This window comes from Macaca mulatta, chromosome 13 (assembly GCF_049350105.2).
Source record: "Macaca mulatta isolate MMU2019108-1 chromosome 13, T2T-MMU8v2.0, whole genome shotgun sequence".
Lineage (NCBI taxonomy): Eukaryota > Metazoa > Chordata > Mammalia > Primates > Cercopithecidae > Macaca > Macaca mulatta.
In genome coordinates, this window is record NC_133418.1 from 11,663,159 (window position 1) to 11,682,937 (window position 19,779).

The following is a 19,779-nucleotide window of genomic DNA, read 5'->3' on the forward strand; positions in this document are numbered from 1 at the left end:
CAGCACTTTGGAAGGCCGAGGTGAGCAGATCACTTGAGGTTAGGAGTTTGAGACCAGCCTGGCCAACATGGTGAAACCCCATCTCTACTAAAAAAAAAAAACTACAAATATTAGCAGGGCAGGGTGCTTGTAATCCCAGCTAGTCAGGAGGATGAAACAGTGGGAATCACTTGAACCTGGGAGGCGGTGGTTGCAGTGAGCCGAGATCACAACACCACTGTACTGCAGCCTGGGCGACAGAGTGAGATTCTGTCTCAAAAAACAAAAAACAACAACAACAAAAAAAGAAATTTTCTTCATGAATTTTTACTTTTACGATATTGAGAACAAAGAAAATAAGGTAAGTTTCTAATATAATATTAGATGAATTTAAAATAATTGTAGTTTAGGTAAAAAAACAATTGAATTATTATTCTAAATGTTTAGTGCCCAGGGAAAAAGGTTAAGAGTTATCTAAAAATATTTAAAACAACTATTATAACTTTGTACAAATATCAGAATAAAATATAAATAAAATGTGGAGATAAAGGGGCTACAACAAAAAAGTAAAAAACTAACAGAAATGAAAAACATAATACCTGAAATGAATGCTTCACTAAATGGTGTTAAGAAAAATTTAATACATTGCCTAGTGAAAGACACAGACTAGATACTAGAGAAGTAGACGCAGATGGAGAAAGTAATATAAAACTTTAATTCAGCCTTAATAACCTGTGAGATCATATTAACATGGCAAACATAAGTTAAATTGCAACCCCAAGAAGGGTAGAGGCAGAAAATTATTTGAAGAAATAATAGCAAAAACAGTCCAAAATTGATACAAATTAGAATAAGAGACACAAGAAACTCAATGTTCTCCAAATAGGATAAATATATGTACATGCATGGGTATATATGCTTGGGGTATAAAATTTTAAATACTAAAATTCAATGAAGAATAAGAAAAAAATCTTCAAGGAGGCCAGAAGGAAATAATGTCATAGTGGGGCAAGGTGCATTACATCCCCAGGAAATAAAGATAAGAATGCCTGAAAATAATTAATCAGATGGCATGAAAAACAGAAGACTGATGGAATCTTTAAGATGTTGAAATAATTTTAAATCAACATTCTACATCCAGAGAAAATTTCTTTCAAAACAGAAGATGAGGCCGGGCGCAGTGGCTCATGCCTGAAATCTCAGCACTTTGGGAGGCCGAGGAGGGTGGATCACGAGGAGATCGAGACCATCCTGTAACACGGTGAAAGCCTGTCTCTACTAAAAAAATACAAAAAATTAGCTGGGTGGGTAGTCCCAGCTGCTCAGGAGGCTGACGCAGGAGAATGGCGTGAACCCGGGAGGCGGAGCTTGCAGTGAGCCAAGATAGCGCCACTGCACTCCAGCCTGGGTGACAAAGCGAGACTCTGTCTCAACAAACAAACAAGCAAACACCAGAAGATGAGGAGTGACCAGCAAAATGACAGAGTAGGCACCTTCAATATCTCATTCCTACATAATAATTTTGGAAACTAGTAGGAATTGTCAGAATCAACTTTGTCAGAAATCTGGAAAATAGCCAGAGGTTTATAGCAACCAAAGCATGTAGAATCAGAAGAAGGCAAGTTTAAAGTCGGCGGAAAGTTTTGCAGCTTTATGTTTACTTGTCCCCCATGTGTGGTGGGAGTTCTGAACGGGAAAATTTGGGTTCTTAGGGTGTGACTCCGTTCTCTTGTTCAGGAAGAATCAGAGCCATTTCTACTCACAAATTATTGTGTATGTTTTTTCCTTATCTGTCTGGAGACCATTTAAGGGACTGACAGAAAGTTCCCTTTCCCGTCTCCCCTGACTCCAATCTCAGTCTGGAAAAGCAGCGAACGTTGCTTGAAAACACTGAAAATTAACTAACATCCCACAGAGACCTAAGTGACAGATTATGGTCAAGATATACAATAGATTCTCTTATTCTTGGAAGCAAATCCTGGGGAGAGTTACTTTGGGACTTGCAAAATGCCCATGTGTGAGAATGTTTCAAAGGTGGTGCACATGCACAGGGCGAGATGGTGCTCACAAAACCCTTAGAAGATTTTAATCTTTCACTTCAGGCTCATCACTAGGCTCAGTGGAAATCTGGTTAACTGTTAAAGGAGTGCCCCAGCACAACGCCAATGTAAAAATACTGGGAGAAAATTGTTTGTTTATTTATTTATTTGTTTTTCAGCGTTTGCCCATTAAAAGAAATGTCTGTCAATACACTAGCTAAACAAAAGACAAGGACAGATGCTTCAATGATGACACTTGACAAAAGGGCTACAGTCTGCAAAACATTTGAGAAAGTCAGAAGAAAAACAGATTACTACAGATTTCAATAGCAGTTATAACATTTTTAAGGCAGCATTTTAACTGTAGGGAAGGGTGATGTATGAGTTGGTTCTCATGCTGCTGTAAAGAAATCCTCGAGACTAGGTAATTTATAAATAAAAGAGGTTTAATTGACTCACAGATCCACATGACTCAGGAGGCCTCAGGAAACTTACAATCATGGCAGAAGGCACCTCTTCATAGAGTGGCAGGAGAGAGAATGAGTGCCAGCCAGGGAAATGCCAGATGCTTATAAAACCATCAGATCTCATGAGATCACAGCCAAACCATACCATTCTGCCCCTGGCCACTCCCAAATCTCATGTCCTCACATTTCAAAACATAATCATGCCTTCCCAAGAGTCTCCCAAAGTCTTAACTCATCCCAGCATTAGCCCTAAAGTCTAAGTCTAAAGTCTCATCTGAGACAAGGGAATTCCCTTCTGCCTATGAGTCTGTAAAAACAAAAGCAAGTTAGTTACTTCCTAGATATAAGGGGGGTACAAGCATCAGGTAGATACACCCGCTCCAAAGGGGAGAAATTGGCCGAAACAAAGGGGCTGAAGGCTTCATGCAAGTCCAAAATCCATTAAGGCAGTCATTAAACTTTAAAGTTCCAAAATAATCTCCTTTGACTCCATTTGTCATGTCCATGGCATCCTTATGCAAAAGATGGCTTCCACGGCGTTGGGCAACTCTGCACCTGTGGCTTTGCAAGGCACAGCCCCAGTCCTAGCTGCTTTCATGGGCTGGTGCTGAGTGTCTGAAGATTTTCCAGGAGCACAGTACAAGCTGTCAGTGAATCTACCATTCTGGGATCTTGATAATGGTAGCCCTTTTCTCACAGCTCCACTAGGCAGTGCCACAGTGGGGACTCTGTTTGGGGACTCTGACCCCACATTTTCTTTCCACACTGCCCTAGAGAGGTTCTCCATGAGGGCCCTGCCCCTGCAACAAACTCCTGCCTGGACATCCAGGCATTTTCAAACATCCTCTGAAATCTAGGTGAAGGTTCTCAAACCTCAACGTTTGACTTCTGTGCACCTTCAGGCCCAACACCAACCTGTAAGTTGCTAAGACTTGGGGTTTGCACCCTCTGAAGCAATGGCCTGAGCTATACATCGGCCCCTTTTAGCCACGGCTGGGATGCAGGGTACCAAGTCCCAAGACCGCATAAAGCAGAAAAGTCCTGAGTCCAGCCCATGAAACCATTTTTTTCCTCCTAGGCTCCAGGACTGTGATGGGAGGGGCTGCCATGAAGTTCTCTGACATTCCCTGGAGACATTTTCCCAATTTTCTTGGTCATTAACATTTGGCTCCTCATTACTTATGCAAATTTCTGCAGTGGGCTTGAATTTCTCACAAAAATGGGGTCTTCTTTTCTATCACATCATCAGGCTGCAAATTTTTCAAACTTTTATGCTCTGCTTCCTCTTCAGTGCTTTGCCACTTAGAAATTTCTTCTACCAGATACCCTAAATCATCTCTCTCAAGTTCAAAGTTCCACAGATCTCTAAGGCAGAGACAAAATGCCACCAGTCTCTTCGCTAAAGCATAAGAAGAGAGACCTTAACTCCAGTTCCCAACAAACTCTTCATCTCCATCTGAGACCACCTCAGCCTGGACTTCATTCTTTATATAACTATCAGCATTTTGGTCAAAGCCATTCAACAAGTCACTAGGAAGTTCCAAACTTTCCCACATCTTTCTGTCTTCTGAGCCTTCCAAGTCTCTAGGAAAGTCCAGACTTTCCCACATCTTTCTGTCTTCTTCTGAGCCCTCCAAACTGTTCCAACCTCTGTCTGTTACCCATTTCCAAAGTGACTTCCACAATTTTGGGTATCCTTATAGCAGCACCCACACCTGGTACCAATTTACTGTATTAGTTTGTTCTCATGATACTATGAAGCAATACCCAAGACTGGGTAATTTATAAAGCACAGAGATTTAATTGACTCAGTTTTCCATGGCTGAGGAGATCTCAGGAAACTTACAATCATGGTGGAAGGCACCTCTTCACAGGGTGGCAAGAGGGAGAATGAATGCCAGCAGGGGAAATGGAGGACAACTATAAAACCATCAGATCTTGTGAGAACTCCCTATCACAAGAACAACATGAGGAAAATTGCCCGTATGATTCAGTTACCTCCCACCCGCTCCCTCCCATGACACATGGGAATTATGGCGATTATATAATAATTCAAGATGAGATTTGGGTGGGAACACCATCAAACTATATCAGATGAATATATAGCATTCAGAATTATCACACTGTAATATTCAAATATCTAATTTTCAAGAAGAAAAATCACAAGGCATACAGAAAGAAAAAAGAAACTATAATTATATGGTCTATCAAAAGACAAAATATGTAGCCCCAGCTACTCAGGAGCTGAGATGAGAGGATTACTTGAGCCTGGAAGGTCAAGGCTACAGGGAGGTGTCATGGCACCACAGTGGCAAGGATGAGACCCTGTCTCAAAGTAAATAAATAAATTAATTAACTGGATGCATCCCTGAGGAAACCCAGACATTAAATTTAGTGGACAAGAACATTAAACAAATGTCTTAAATATGTTCAATGTTTTAAAGACAAATATGGACAAAGAAATAAAATAACTCAGGAAAATAATGTGTAAATATGAGAATATCAGTGAAGATATATAATATAAAGTAAAGGAACATAAATGCTGGAGGTAAAATTTACAATAACTGAAAAGAAACAATTGCTAGAGCAATTCAACAGCAAATATAAGCAGTCGGAAGAAAGAATCACTGACTTTGAAGATAAGGCAATTGAAATTAGCCTCAAAGATCATTGAATTTGAAGATAAGGCAATATAAATCATTCTGTCTGAGAAGCAGAAAGTAAAAAGAATAAGAAAAGTGAAAATAGCCAGGAACAGTGGCTCATGCCTGTAATCCCAGCACTTTGGGAGGCCAAGGTGGTCAAATCACAAGGTCAAGAGATCAAAACCATCCTGGCCATCATGGTGAAATCCCATCTTTACTGAAAATACAAAAATTAGCTGGGTGTAGTGATGTGCACCTGTAGTCCCAGCTATTTGGGAGGCTGAGGCATGAGAATCTCTTGAACCCAGGAGGCAGAGGTTGCAGCGAGCCGAGATTTTACCACTGCACTACAGCCAGGTTACAGAGTGAGACTCCTTCTAAAAAGAAAAAAAAAAAAAGAAAGAAAAAAAGGAAATATAACCTACGTAACTATGAAGCACCGTGAGGCAGATCTACATATAACTTATGGGAGTCTCAGAACCAGAAGAAAGAGAGGAATGGGGAAAAGAATATTTGAGAAATAATAGCTAAAACCTTCACAAATTGATGAAAGATACTCATCAATCAGTACCAAAAGCTCAATGAACTCCAAGTAGTAAAAACTTAAAGAGACCAACAAGAAGATACATCATAATCAAACTGTTAAAATCCAAAGGCAGAGAGATAATCTTGAAAGCACAGAGAGAGGTGACTCATCATATACAAAGAAGCCTCAGTAACAACCACTTTGTTAGTAAAAACAATGGAGGGAAAAGATACTAGGATAAGATATTTACACTACTAAAAGAAAACAAAAACTCTGCCAACCAAGAATTCTATATCTAGCAAAAACAGACATTTTAAATTAAATCAAGACATTTTAAGAAAAACAAAAGCCAAGGGAGATTTTGATGAATAGACTTCCTCTACAGAAAGGCTAAAAGGAGTCTTTCAGGTTGAAATGAATGGACACTAGCCAGTACTTCAAAATCATAAAATGAAATAAAGATTTCTGGTAAATGTAAACACATAGCCAAATGTAAACCAAGTATCATTATACTTTTGATTTGTAACTACTACCTATTTCCTGCAAGATTTGAATAACAAATGCAAAAAAGAAAATAATTATAAATGTGTGTTATTGGTCATACAAAATATAAAGATGAATTTGTGTCAATAAATATAAAAGAGAAAGGGCTAACTGTGTAAGAGTAGAATTTTGATTGCTATTGCTATTATGTTAAGTTAGTATCAATTTAAATTAGATTATTATAAAATAAGGATGTTTAAGCTCATGGTAATTACTAAAGTATAAAAAGCATACGCAAAAGGAAATTAGAAATCAGAATCATTCAGTACAAAAAAATTACAAACAAATAACGCAGTATTGGAGGAAATCAGGAAAAAAAAGTTTGAGACATTTAGAAAACAAATAGCCAAATGGCAGAAGTTAGTTCTTCTGGATCAGAAATTATATTAGATCTAAATAGATTGGAAAATAAAATTTGGAAAAACTGATAAAAACGATGATTCAGCTCTAGATTTGTTTATAAGAGACGCATTGTAGGTAAAAATTCCAGATAGATTGAAAATGAGATGTTGGCAAATGATATTTCCTACTGATAGTAACTAGCAGAGCTCCAGGTTGGTTATACTAGTATCAGACAAATAGACTTCATCAGAGATTATGACAAGAGACAAAGCAAAGGCCATTGTATATTGATAGAGAGGTCAATTCATCAATAAGTTGTTACAGTTATGTATAAAATATTCATGAAACAACAGAGCCCAAAAATATATAAAGCAAATATTGGTAGAATAGAAAGGAGAAATAGAGAGTTCTACAATAATAGTTGGCTATGTCAGTACCCTACTTTCAATAATTGCTAGAATGACTAGACAGATGATCAATAAGAAAATATAGGCCTGATACAATACTGTAAACAAAATAAAACTAAAAGATAGCCGAAGCACATTCTACCCAGTAAAATAGAATATATATTTTTATCAGATGCAGTGAAATAATCTCTAGGATAGTTAATATTCCAGACCATAAAAAAGCCTGAATAAATATAAAGGAATTGATGTAATATCAAATATATCTTCCAACCAAAATGAAATGAAGCTAGAAATCACTAACAGAAGGAAAGGTGGAAATTTCACAAATGTATTATGCAGAAATTAATACTCTTGTAAACAACCAATTGGTCAAAAAATAAATCAAAATGGAAATTATAAAATAGAGACAAATTAAAATGAAAATGGAACATAATAAAACATATGGGATTCAGTGAAAAGTCTAGTCAAAGCAGTTAGACAAGAAAAAAATAATTATATGCATCTAAATCGAAAGAAAAATGTAAAACAATCCCTATGCATAGGTACGATGGTCTTGTATACGTAGGTTTTCGAAGAATATAAAAAAAGCTACCAGTTGTAATATATGAATTCATCAAAGATGTAAAGTTAAACGCCAACACAAAATCTGTTGTGTTTCAATACATCTGCAATAAATAATTCAAAATTACTATTAAGAAAGCAAATTAATTTGCTATATACCTAAAAGATTAAAATATATAAGAATAAATTTAACCAAACAAAAAAAGGATGTCTTGTACAGTGAAAACTACAAAGTGTTGCTGCAAGAAATTTAGAAAGACTTAGATACCTGGAAAGGCATCTCATGTTTATGGTTAGGAAAACGTAATTTTTAGAAATATATAAATACTACCCACAGTAATGTAAAGTTCAATGCAACCTTTACCGAAATTCTAAAGCTTGTTTAGGAGAAGTGAAAAATCTGATCCTCAAATTCATGAGCCCTGAATATGTAAAACAGACATGAAAAAGAAGAACAAAATTGGACGTCTCACATTTTTCAATTTTAAAACCTATGACAAAATACAGTAATCAAAAGAGTGTGGTACTTTTATAAGAAGATGCGTATAGACCAATGAGTGAGAACTGAGAATCCAGAAATAACCCCAGACACATGTGGCTAAGTGATTTTTGGCAAGGGTGCCAAATTCATTCAATAGGGAAAGTACATTTTTTTTCAAAAAGTAATGCTGGGAAAAGTGTATTTCAACACATAAAACAATGATGATGGAGCTCTACCTCATCTCATAAAGAAAAATTCATTCAAAATGGATCAGTGACCTAAATATAAGAGTTAAAAACATAAGACGTTTAGAAAAAAGCATAGAATTAAGTCTTCATAACCTTGGATTTGGCAATAAATATGAAACCAAGAACAGGAACAACAAAAGAAAAAGTAGATACACTGCAATTCATCAAAATTAAAACTTTTTGTGCATCAAATGACACAAAAATCAAATGATTTTTAGGGAAGTAAGAAGGTGACATACAGAATAGATGTTTGGAAATTATATGTCTTATAAGGGTCTAGTGTTCAGAATATACAAAGAACTTTTACAACTCAACAGCAGAAAAACAAAAAACCCAATTAAAAAAATATAGGTAAAAGACAGGATAGATAGTTGTCCAAAGAAGATATACAAATGGACAACCAACACATAAAAATAATGTAAATGTTATTAATCATTAGAACCATGCAGATCAAAACCACAGTGAGATAACATTTCACACCTACTCGAATGACTATAATAAAAAAATATATTCTACGGAGGATGTAGAGGAACTGAAATACTTGTACATTGCTGCTTGGAATACAAAATAGTGCAGTGGCTGTAGAAAACAGTTTGATGGTTTCTGAACATTCTAAACATAAAATTATATGACCCTTACACTCTTAGGTATAGATGCAAAAAACATTGGATATAGTCAAGCAGATACCTGTATGCCAATGTTCATTACAGCATTATTAAAAATTGCCAAAAGTTAGTCACAACCAAAGTATCTATCATCAGAGGAATAGATAAACAAAATGTGGCACATAGATACAATGGAATATTATTTAGTCATAAAAAGGAATAAAATTCTCACATACACTACCATGTGGATGAAATGTGAAAATATCACAAGTAAAATAGCCCAACAAAAAAGAACAAATACTGTATGATTTCATTTATATGAAATATTCAGGATAAGCAAGTACATAAAACCAGAAGTAGTTAGAGGTTACCAGGGCATGGATGAGCCAGAATTGGAAGTTATTGCTTAATGGTTACAGAGTTTCTGTTTGGAGTAATGAAAAGGTTTGGAAATAGATGGGGGTGATGTTTATACATTATGAGTATAATTAATGCCACTGAATTATATAAATGGTTAAAATGTGTAATATATATATGTGTATATGTTTATGTAGTACACACACACACACACACACTCACACACATACACACACATAAAGAAATTGCAAAGGGGTTCCTGAGAGAATGAAGATAAGGAAATCTAGTCTTGTCTGTGATACAGAATGAACACTGAATCTCATGCAGAGCATATGTGTCTGGAGTCACACATATGGCCAGTCAATGGTGACACCCATTCTCCACACCCACTGCCCAGTGCCCTTTCCCAGCCTACCATTCAGCTTTAATGATGTGTGATTGATTCATGATAAATCCAAAGCATGGTTGCTGCTTTCCACCAAAAGCCCCTTCCCACAAGCCCTCAGCATTTCATTTAAAAATTCCAGCTGCTGGTATGTGTGTAGAACACATCCTCCTTAACAATACTCGGCTAGACATGCAAGTCTGGCATGTGGAAATCATATTTCTGCTTTGAAAATTGCTGTCAACTACCCTTTCCATCTTTTGTTTAGAAAATCTTCAGAAGCTGTGTCTTGAATGCTTTTTCTCTTTGTGCTGGGAACAAAGGGAATGCTTGTTCCCCTGCTAGGTGACAGAGACATTAAGAGGAGAATTTAGTCACTGTACCCTTTTCTAGCTGAAGGAAGGAGAATATCTGGGCATCAAATGCATAAATAAAAAAGAAAAAGAATAAAGTAATCAAACCTCATAAATTAAAAACTATTGTGCCTCAAAGGACATCACCAAGAAATTGAAAAGAGAATCTACAACATTGGAGAATATATTTGTAAATTATTTATCTGATGCGGTAATAGTATTCAGATGTATAACTATTTCCACTCAATAAGACAAACAACTCAATTTTAAAATGGGGAAAAGAACTTGAGTAGCCATTTCTCCAAAGAAGATATACAAATGGCCAATAAACACATGAAAAAATATTTGACATTATTATTCATTAGTTTATTCATTTCCTATGGAGGTCATAACAAGGTATGCCTAACTAAGTGGCTTAAACAACAGAAATATATTGTCTCATAGATATAGGACCTAGAAATCCAAAATCAAAGATTCATTCAGGTTGGTTTATTCTTAGGACTGTGGGAAGAATTTGTTCCATGACTTTCCTGGAGTGTGGTTGTCTCAGGTATTTCTGGCGTGTAGATGGAGTTTTCCCTGTAATTTCACATTCTGTTTCCTCTGTATGTATCACATTTTTTGGTCATAATTTCTCTTTTTACTAAGGACACCAGTCATATTGGATTAGGGCCCACTCTAATGACTCATCTTACCTTGAACATCTGCAAAGACTCTGATTTCAAATATGATCCCATCCACAGGTACTGGGGGTTAGGACTTCAACATCTTTTTAGGGGACTCAACTTAACCTATAACATTAGGGCACTGCAAATCAAAACCTCAGTGAGACACCACTACTTATCCACTAGAATGTCTATTAAAAAAGTAAAATACCTTTACTTTTTTAAAAGTAAGTGTTAGCAAAGATGTGGAGAAATTTGAATTCAAGTACGTTGCTGGTGGGAATGCAACATAACTCAGCACCTGTGGAAAACAGTTTGGTTATTGCTTTATAAGTTGAGCATACAATTACCATATGCTGTGCAATTCCACTACTAGGTATGTATTCAAAATAATTAAAAACAAGTATTCAGACAAGTACATGTACGTGCATGTTACCAGCAGAACTAATATAATAGCCAAATACAGAAACAGCCCAAATGTCCATCAGTGTCTACATGTATAAAGAAACTGTGGGATAAAGATAACGATGGAATAATACACAGCCATAAAAAAGGATGAAGGACTGATACATGCCACAACATGATTGCACTTCAGAAACTTATGCCAAGTGAAAGAAGCCAGACACAAAACTTCACATATTGTACGATTACATTTTATATGAAATGTCCAGAATCTGTTAATCCATGGAGAAAAATGGCAGATTGGCGGTTTCCAGAGGTTGTGAGGAAGAGGGGATAGAGACAGACTGCTTATTGGTAAAAGGATTTCCTTAAGCATGATGAAATATTTTGGAATTATATAGAAGTAGTATTTGTAGAACATGATGAATGAACTACATGCCACTGAATTTTTAACTTTAAAATGGTAAATTCTATGCTATGTGAATTTCACCCTAATCAATTATTTAGAATACTATTGGAAGTGTCCTTGAAAAAATGGCTGATTCTAGCACTTGGGTAAGAAATATATAAGATGAGCTTGGAACATCTTACAGTGTCAAAAAGTAAGTGCTAAAGGAAAAAAAGAGGGGTGTGAAAAGCACACAGCCGCCAAATGAAGCAGCTGCCAGTGGCCAAAGCTTGAACAATTTGAGAAAGGAAATAATGTTGTATTGGAATATAATACAGAGTATAAAATACATATTCATGAATCCATATTTGTTTAAAATGTGATTGAATATATAATGGAGAGAAAAGACAAATTTTCCTTGCTAAGAACTCTAAATAATTTGTAAAACACTCTAGATGAAGTCGAACTCCTCACTACTTAAGTATTGGCTCATAGTGTCTCTTTCAGAGTGTTCAGAATGGAAAGGAAAAAAGAGATTAAAGTGGAGAAATCCGACAAAAAACACCTCAGCTGGGTGATCAAGATTAGTATCAACAGTGATAAGGGATGTCGGTAGTGTGTACTCTAGATAAAACAGCACTTCATCTCTGTAGTTATCCTCCTCAAAGCCCATAACTACAGCCTATTTCTGAGAAAACATTAGTCACATGTTAATTTTATAAAATTTTAATTTTACAAAGTAGCTTATTCTTACTCCTCAAAACTCTCTAGGTCTTAAAAACTCAGGAAAATCTGAAAAGTTATACAGCCAAGAGGAGCCTAAGAAGACATGGGAAATGAACGGTTTGGAGCCTTAAAAAAAAATACGTATATGTGTGTATATATATTGGTTAGAAATAAGAAAGAACAAAAGAAAAAACAAATTATGGACTTTAGTTAATAATAATGTATCAATATTACTTTAGCAGTTATGACAAATGCATTGCACTGTAGTATAATCTTAATAATAGGGGAAGATGTGCAGAATATTGGAACTGTATATTATTTCTCAACTTTTCTGTAAGTCTAAAATTGTTCTAAAACAACAAGTCTATTAGACAAATGTATTGGACAGATAAAAACAAAACAAAAATAGAAGTGGTATCAAAATTGTACTTTATGCTTCCACCTCACTATTCATCATCTTGGATTTGACAACAGGTGGAAAGGATAAAACTTGAATGCTTCTTTATCGAACAAGTTATTTTGGAAAGAGACATTTATATTCCATACGAAATTAGCATTATAATTGTAGACTTTTTATTAGTAGTTGTGTATATGTACATGCACGCATATGTTTGTTTGCAATATCGCAGAGAATCAGCACAGCAGTTTGAACCTATCCATCATACTTACACAGCCATGCACAAGATATTCATGCAAGCCAATAAATATCAATCTAAGTTATACACTAAGATAATACACTAAAATAGATTTCACAAACTAATAAGGATTTAGTGCCTGTTATTGTAATCAACCCTTCTGATTTAATTAGTTACATTGTAAGTAAGGGGATGTGCAATAATTGAAAAATTATTCACATTCACTGTCCATGTCTTTCCTTGCCAAGTGACTGTTAATAATTGCTACCTCTTGAGTGAGATGAAATGTTTTATTCCCTTCCAATTTATGTTTTCAAATTTATTTTTCTGTACTATTCTAAGATAACAGCTTTCAGCCAAAACATGAAATTAAACTTTAAGTTATGAAGGCATTTGTGAAATAACAAATCTGCATTAAACTTTTTCCCTCCACTGCATTATTGCATGTCATAGTGTCATAATCTCTCAGTAAACTAAGACATACTGTGAAACTTAGCTATCTGTTTATTGATGAATCACATAATCATTTAACCACAATTAGAAACAGAATAAATTGTAGCTGCTTCAAATTCTGTTAGCTCATGAAGATGTACTTGAATGTCAAAATATATTCGTAGGAAAGAAAAAATAGCATAAGTAATTTAATTGAGTTGAATTTTTAGATTTCACTAATGGTTATAATCACTGTTGCACTGACAGCATAAGTCATTTCTGTGCACAACGAGAAACCACTGGGAAATGTATTTTATCCATTACATGCCATGGTGATATAAATCTGTCCATACCATTCACCTCCTATGAGCTAATTCTCTTTGAAAACTGTTTTTTTTTTTTTTTCTGGTAAATTTCAAAAGGTGAACAGTTGTCCTTTTAAAATCAATTTTCCTGGCACAAAGTTTTACTGCCTTCAGTCTACCCAGTACATAGTTTTCTCTTTTAATTTAAAAAAAAAATTTTTTAAATTCCACAGTACATGTGCAGGATGTGCAGATTTGTTACATAGGTAAATGTGGCCCATGGTGATTTGCTGCACTTATCAACCCATCACCTATGCATTAAGCCCCGCATGTATTAGCTCTTTTTTCTAATGCTCTCTCCCTCACCCCACACACTCCCCACACAAGCCCTTGTGTGTTGTTCTCCTCCCTGTGTCCATGCGTTCTAACTATTCAGCTCCCATTTATAAGTGAGAACATGTGGTGTTGGATTTTCTGTTCCTGCGTTAATTTGCTAAGGATACTGACTTCCAGCTTTATCCATGTCCCTGCAAAAGACATGATCTTGTTCCTTTTTATGGCTGCATAGTATTCCATGATGTGTATGTACCACATTTTCTTTATCCAGTCTATCATTGATGGGCATTTGGGTTAATTAAATGTCGTTGCTATTGTGAATAGTGCTGCAATGAACATATGTGTGTATCTTTATAATAGAATGATTTGCATTCCTTTGGGTATATACCCAGTAATGGGATTTCTGGGTCAAGTGGTATTTCTGATTCTACTTCTTTGAGGAATCGCCACACTGTCTTCCATAATGGTTAAACTAACTTACATTCCCACCAACAGTGTAAAAGCATTCCTATTTCTCTGCAACCTGGCCAGCATCTATTGTTTCTTGACTTTTTAATAATTGCCATTCTGACTGGTGGAGTAATTGCCATTTTAATAATCATCATTCAATGGTATCTCATTGTGGTTTTGATTTTCATTTCTCTAATGATCAGTAATGTTGAGCTTTTTTAATATACTTCTTGGCCTCATAAATGTCTTCTTTTAAGAAGTGTCTGTGCATGTCCTTTGCCCACTTTTTAATATGATTGTTTGTTTTTTCTTGAAAATGTGTTTAATTCCCCTGTAGATTTTTGATATTAGACCTTTGTCAGAAGGACAGATTGTAAAATTTTTCTCCCATTCTGTCTGTTCACTCTGATGGTAGTTTCTTTTGCTGTGCAGAAACTCTTTCATTTAATTAGATCTCATTTGTCAATTTTTGCTTTTGTTGCAATTGACAATTCTCAAAAGAAGTTATAAAAATGGCCAAAAAATATAAAAAATGCTCAACATCACTAATGATCAGGAAAATGCAAATCAGAACCACAGTGTGATACCACCTTACTCTTGTAAGAATGACTATAATCAAAAAATCAAAAATAATAAATGTTGGCATGGATGTGGTGAAAAGGAAACGCTTTTACACCATTGATGGGAATGTAAACTGGTATTACAGAAAGCTATGGAGATTCATTAATGAACTAAAAGTAGATCTGTTTGATCCAGCAATCCCACTACTATTTATCTACCCAGAGAAAAAGAAGTAATTGTATGAAAATGATACTTGCACACAAATGTTTAAAGCAGCACAATTAGTACCTGCGGAAATATAGAACTAGCCCAAATGCATATCAGTCATCGAGTGAATAAAGAAATTTGTGGTATGTATGTACCATTGAATGCTACTCAGCGATGAAAAGAACAAAATAATGGCATTCGCAGCAACTTGGATAGAATTGGAGACTATTATTCTAAGTGAAGTATCTCAGGAATGGAAAACGGAAATCATATGTTCTCACTCATATGTGAGAGCTAATGAGGACACAAAGGCATAAGAATGACTTTGGGGATTCAGGGGAAAGGGTAGGGGTGGTGAGGGATAATAGACCACACATTGGGCCAGATGCCGTGGCTCAAGCCTGTAATCCCAGCACTTTGGGAGGCCGAGGCGGGTGAATCACCTGAGGTGAGGAGTTTGAGTGGCCAACATGGTGAAACCCTGTCTCTGCTAAAACTAGAAGAATTAGCCGGGCGTGGTGGTGGGCACTTGTAATCCCAGCTGCTTGGGAGGCTGAGGCAGGAGAAACACTTTATCCCAGGAGGCAGAGGTGAGACAATATGGTGCCACTGCATTTCAGCCAGGCAACAAGAGGGAGACTCTCTCAAAAAACAAACAAGCAAACAAACAAAACAAAAAAGACTACACATTGGATACTGTGTACATTGCTTGGGTGATAGGTGCACCAAAATATCAGAAAGCATCACTAAAGAACTTATTCATGTAACCAAACACCACCTGTTCTTCCAAAACCCATTACAATTAAAAAAATGTTTAAATGAAGACAAGATAAGATTAATGAGAAAAAGGAGTGAAAAATGCACTACAGTGAGTAGAAGTTTAAGTGCCTTCCCTGTGTGTTAAATTAGAATGTCAGAAATCAACTCATGGAAGTAAAAATAAAGATAGAATTTGTAATAGACTGTTACAACTCCAGACTTAAAAAATATCATTGTAGATTTCATGTTTTCATTGGCTGAATAACATTTTATAGCAATATTCTTTTCTTTCATTTATTTGCTTCCTAATAGAAATTGGCCTTGAGATTTGCTTATGATTGTCATTTTAGATTTTTCTTCATTAAAAATTAAAAGTCAAGGTTTTCTGCTAGCTACCAAAAAAACCTTTCACTTGGTATTTAAATATATATTTAAATGTATTTTCTTGTGTCCTTGCTGTCAGTGATCATTCACTTCTTACGTTTTAACTCAATTTGTGTGTGCTTGCATGTGTTTTGTTGTTAGTAAAATTCACATAACATGTAAATCACCATTTCAAAGTGTACAATTAATTGGCATTTAATATATTCAAAAAGTTTCACAACTGTCCTCATCGATAAATACAGTATATTTTCATCACTCCAGAAAGAATCCCTATTTGTTTTAACAATATACTTCCAGTCCCATCTCCCACTAGCCACTGAGGACCACTAATCTATTCTCTCTTCCTATGGATTTGCCTATTCTGACATTTCAACATGATGATATAATACAATATGTGGCCTATGGTGTTGAACTTCTTTAACTGAGTGTAATGTTTTCAAGGATCGCCTGTATTCCACTACATATCAGTACTGCATTAATTTTTCATAACAAATAATATTCCATCCTATGAACATACTATGTACTACTTATTTATAGTTGAACATTTGGATTGTTTCTTCTTTGTAGCTATTATGAGTAATGTAGCTATATACATTCATGTACAAGTTTTTCTGTGGACATATGTTTGTAGTACTCTTGGGTGTATATGTAGTAGTGAAATTGTTGGATCTTATGGTAATGATATGTTTATGATTTGAGGAAGTGCGAAACTGTTTTCCAAATAAGCAGCATCATTTTGTATTGCCACTCGCAATGTATGAGGGTTCCAATTTCTCCACATCCTTGCCAACATTTGTTATTGTACTTCTTTTTAATTATAGCCATCCTAGTGGGTGTAAAGTGGTATCTCATCATGGCTTGATTTTGTTTCCCAGATGACTTGTAATGTTGAGCATCTTTTTACATGTTTATTGTCCATTTGCATATCTTCTTTGAAGGAATGATTATGCAAATCGTTTGCCCAGTTTTAAATTGGTTATTTGTCTTTTTATCTTTGAGTTGTAAGAGTTCTTTCTGTTACTGCCAATACCATTCCCTTATCAGATATATGATTCTTAAATATTTTCTGCTATTCTGTGGGTTGTCTTTTCACTCAGCTAATAGTGTAATTTACAGCATAAAAGTTTTAAATTTTGATAAATCCAATGTATTATTATTTTCTCTTTCACTTACACTTTGGTTCTATATTTTAGAAAACATTGTCTAACAAAAGATAATGAAGGTTTCCTCCTGAGAATTTTATAGTTTTGTCTCTGACATGTACATCTTACCTTTGCTTTCTTCTAAGAATCTTATATTTTTATCTCTGACATGTATATCTTAAAGGTATTTTGTGCTACTTTTTGTACACAGTGTTATGTAAGAGTTCCAACTTCATCTTTTTCATGTGAATATCCAGTTGTCTCAGCATTATTTGTTGAAAAGAATATTTTTTCTTTGTTGAATTGTCTTTAAACACTTGTCTTAAAATCACCTGAACCAAACATGTAAGAGTTTTTTTTTTTTTTTTTTTTTTTCTGGACTCTCAATTCTATTTTATCTATATTTTTATCTGTATGCCTGTACCATACATATACTGTCTTGATTGTTGTAGCTGTGTACTTAATTTTGAAATCAGGAAATGGGAGTTCTGTAACTCAGTTCTTTAATTTGTTTTAATGAAGTCTTTTAGTTTTTAATATAGGTATCGCTTTTTTGGGAAATATTTCTTCTGAATATTCTAAATATTCTATTATTGGTGCTATTGTCAATGAAGTCATTTCTTTAATTTTATTTTTATTTTGTTCATTGCAATATGGAAAAATATAATTGGTTTTTAAAAATATATTTTGTGGCCGGGCGTGGTGGCTCACGCCTGTAATCCCAGCACTTTGGGAGGCCGAGGCAGGTGGATCACGAGGTCAGGAGATCGAGACCATCCCATCCCGGCTCACACAGTGAAACCCCATCTCTACTAAAAATACAAAAAATTAGCCAGGCGTGGTGACGGACGCCTGTAGTCCCAGCTACTTGGGAGGCTGAGGCGGGAGAATGGCGTGAACCCAGGAGGCGGAGCTTGCAGTGGGCCGAGATCGCGCCACTGCACTCTAGCCTGGGCGACAGAGTGAGACTCCGTCTCAGGAAAAAAAAAAAAAAATATATATATATATATATTTATATATTTATATATATATTTATATATATATATATAAATATATATATATATAAAATATATATATATATATATTTTTTGTATCTTCCATCCTGCAAATAAAGACAGTTTTACCTCTTCCTTTCCAATCTGGGTGTCTTTTATATTTTTGGACATAAAATACAAAATTGAGTCTTTTATTATTAAGTAGGCTTTTATTTGTGAGTTTCATTGTAGATTTCCTTTATCAAATTGGTAAGTTTTCCTCGATTCCTAGGTTTTTTTTTTTTTCTTTTTCTACTCATGAAAGGGTGTTGAATAAGGGTGTTGAATTTTGTTAAAACTTATTCCATATCTACTGAAGTGATCATTGCCTTTCATCTTCTATTCTGTTAATATGGTATATTATATGATATTAATCGATTCTTGAATATCGAGTCCACCTTGCATTCCTATGATTAATCCTGCCTTTTTCATGATTTAGAATCATTTACTTACCTTGTTGGATTACACTGTCTAATATTTTTGAGGATTTTTGCATATATGTATTCATAAAGGCGTATTATTTTATAATGTTCTGTTCTTGTGTTGTCTTTATATGATTTAGATATCAGACTAACACTAGACTTACAGTTTGAATTGAGGAATTTGTTTCCCTGTTCTATTATTTTGAAGAATGTAAGAAACATTGGTGTTAATTACTCCATTAACACCAATTTAAACATTGGTGTTAAAAGTTTGGTAGAATTCACTAGTGAATCCATCTGGGTCTGGGCTTTTCTTTTATGGAAAATTTTTTGATTACTATTTAAATACCTTTACCTGTTCTAGGTTTACTCAGATTTTATATTTCTTGAATCATTTTCAGTAGTTTGTGTCTTCTAGAAATACATTCATTCTATTCAAGTATCTAATTTGTTGGCATTTATTTGACCATAGTGTGCCTTTGTAAGCCTTTTTATTTTTGTAAGGTTGGTAGTAATGAGTTTTTAATTAATAATTTTGTTGAACTTAGTTGTCTTTCTTTTGTTATTGGACAGATCACCTAATATTTTGCAAATTATATTAATCTTTTCAAAAAAATAAACTTTATGTTTTCCTGATTACCCCTATTGCTTTTCTGTTAGCTATTTATTTTTGCTTCAGTATTATTTACTTTCTTCTAATTGCTTTGGATTTAGTTTGCTTTTTTTTCCTGTGTCATAAAGTTGAATGTTAGATTATTCAAAATGCTTCTTCTCTTTCAACATTGCTGTTTAGAGATTTACATTCTTCACTAACTACTGTCTTAGGTGTATCTTATAAGGTTTTGGTTTTTGAGTGTTGCTTAATTTCTACATATTTGTAAATTTCACAGTTTTTTTTTATTAATTGTTTGCCATTTTACTTTATTGTGGCTCGAGAATATATTTTTATACTTTTAAATATTTTAAATTTATCATGGCTTGTTTTAAGTCCTA